Raw genomic sequence first — 3,153 nt, forward strand, 5'->3', positions numbered from 1 at the left:
AACCTAGCCTTTTTCATAGGTTCTAAATATAATTTCGACTCTACACAGTTGGGATCCCTTTCCTGTGAGATTTGTACAAGTTCCACAATACATCAACAACGTGGCTCAGTGTAATTTGCACGATTTAGAGAAGATAGTCATATACAGGTCATGAACATGGAATTGATCACATTGAGAGCTCAGCACCAATAATTGTAGACAAGCTACATTGATGGCTGCGTATGTTATAGACTTGATCAAAGGCGAGCCACCCATATGCACTGCAATAGATCGAGTCTATTGGGTTATGCCATTATGACATTGGTCACGTTTGTCATTTAAGCAAGTTTTCGAGGTGGGTTGTTATTGATATCACAGGCTAATTGTTGCGAAAGAGAGAGCAGTACTCCTTGGCTCAAAAGGAGAGGAACCATTGAGAAGATTCCCCATAGATCAACCTCAAAGGAACAGAAAGGAGCAGAGACATTTGTTAGTAACAGTTTCCAATTAGTACTTGTCAATTTTAAAAGGTTTACTTGACAAACAAGCTTGATCCAGTTCTGCTTTTCTACTAAAGATTACCTTAGAAAAAGAAGCTAGATATCTCTGATCATTGCAACATGTAGATATAAAAGTTTCAATTTTTCTGAAATGAGGGAATAAGTATTTACTAAAATTTGGTTTATGAACTGTGTGAAATGAATTTGCTTTAACCACTTTATCTAGGTTTTTTTTTTTTTTTTAATTTTATTTTTCATCTCGGCTTCTCTATTTTTTTTTTCTTTTAGCTCTGTATTGCATTATGAAACTCTACTAATTTTTTAGCGCTTTTGACAATTTGAAAGGGATGGCTGAAACCATTCCAAATCAATGTTTAGATATAGATTCAAACACTCTTCAACCTGGTGGTGGCCGAACCAACCCCGCCTCCATTTGGCCAAAGGGGTGGCTTGACCCCACTCACAATTGTATTTTTTTTAATACTTATAATTTTTTTTATTATAGATAATACATGTCATAATTTGATTGGTGCTGAACTTTCAAAAACTCTCTCACTTTGCCCTCCTGAACTTTCAAAAACTCTCACTTTCCTCCTCTCTATTAGTTTTCAACGCTAAAATCAAATTCGTTTGATTTTTATGCCCATTATATCCTCACCCCAAAACTACACAATTTTAGGCTAAAACTACATGACCCACCCTCAGTCCAAAACGAAGTCGTTTTGGCCATTAATTTTCTTTTTTTTTAAAAAAAAAACAAAACAAAAAAAGAAAAAGAAAATCTAGGCGGCTGGAGCCACCCCCATGGCTGGTATGAGAGTGGACGAACCACCCCCTTGGCCATGGGGGTAGTTCGTCCAACCCCATACCAGTTGTAGGGGGTGGCCAAACCACCCCTAGGCCTTTAGGGGTGGTCTAGCCAACCCCTACGGCCCAAAACCCATTTTCGCAATTTTTTTTTTTTATTTTGCCTTTTGCGGGTGGCCGGACCACTCCCTTGGCCATGGGGGTGGTTCGTCCACCACCAGACCAGCCATGGGCCAGCCACCCCATTTTAGCCAAGGGGTGGATGGGGCCACCCCGATTTTCTTCTCTCTTTTTTTTTTTTAATTTATTTTATTTTTTAAAAATTAATGACCAAAATGATGTCATTTTGGGCTGAGGGTCGGTGCTGTAGTTTGTGGATGTTTTTGAAATTTCAAGTGGACTGAGTGAGGGTATAATGAGCATAAAAATACGAACCGTTTAACTTTAACGGTGAAAACTAACAGAGGAGGGCAAAGTGATAGAAATTGAAAGTTCAGTGAGGGAAAGTGAGAGGTTTTGAAGTTTAAGGGAGGTATGTCAAAAAGTGTAGTAATTCAAGGTGGAAAGTGAAGTTTTTCCTAATTAAAATCTATATATAGTGCCTATTATCATTTCTCTTTTTGGAAAGGAAATATCTTTATACTATCTCAAATATAACAATTTAGATTGATATATGAAAGTCCAATCAATTTTCTCAAATAATTAAAGCTTCCATAATCAAAATTAAAACATCAATATTCAAAACTACCGCATATATGCGGTAGTGTTGTCTACCCCATCCCCATTAATCAACGCATGCTTCTTTTCTCCATTTATTATTCTCTTCTCCTTCCTTCTCTCTCATTGTCTTTATCCTTATTTCCCATTACTTACTCTTTCCATCCACTTTTCATTTCTTTATTTTTTTCACGGCGATTCCTTTAATTTGTCTTTAACTTGGCTTGGCTTGGCTTTGCTTTGCTTAGCTTGGCTTGCTCTCATAGCGAATGTTAAACAGAACTTGCAGAGTTGTAGCCAAACTCCTGAAATATCTACAAAATATAAAAATCAACATAATAATACTAAATAAAATATAAACTATAAAATAATTCTAATAAAGCTTGAATTATAAAATAGACACTATATATATTGTGCCCATCAAACGGCTGTGTTGAAATTTAAATATGAAAAATTATTTGCACGTTTAAAAGTAGGAGCTTTTTGGATACTTGGGAATTTGAAACCAATTAACAAAAAGCAAACCAATTTTAATTTTTAATTTTTTTTTAAAAAAAAGTTAAGATGGACGAATTTCTTTAATTATATAAATATATAAAACTCCAAGACAACCCAATTAAAACAAAGCACTGCCCATTCGATCACCCACCAAAAATCAACCAAAGCAAAAAGAAATAATATCCAAAAATTAATACCCAAAAGTTCAAGATTAACCCAAAAACTGAATATAAAAATATTCAAAATATTTTATCAAACTCACAACACAATCCTCTCCCGAGCCACCCATATGCACTGCAATAATCGAGTCTGTTGAGATTATGCCATTATGATATTGGCCACGTCTGTCATCCAAGCAAGTTTTCGAGGTGGATTGTTACTGAATCAATGTACCTGAAATTCCTATTTGCTGAAACAATGTAGCATTTTTCGAAGTAATAAAGCATATACTATAGCAGCCATCATAAATGCTTATTTAATTGTACACAAGATGAGCAGAAATCCAGAACAAGTTCTAGTCATCACTAATTCACTATACTGTCTATACATAGATGTTGCACCTATTTACCTCTCGGACCATAAGATACAAACACTGAAGCAGTTGAATACAATTAGGAGTAATTACTTTTCCTCTTAGCACTTATAATGCATT

This window comes from Corylus avellana, chromosome ca5 (assembly GCF_901000735.1).
Source record: "Corylus avellana chromosome ca5, CavTom2PMs-1.0".
Lineage (NCBI taxonomy): Eukaryota > Viridiplantae > Streptophyta > Magnoliopsida > Fagales > Betulaceae > Corylus > Corylus avellana.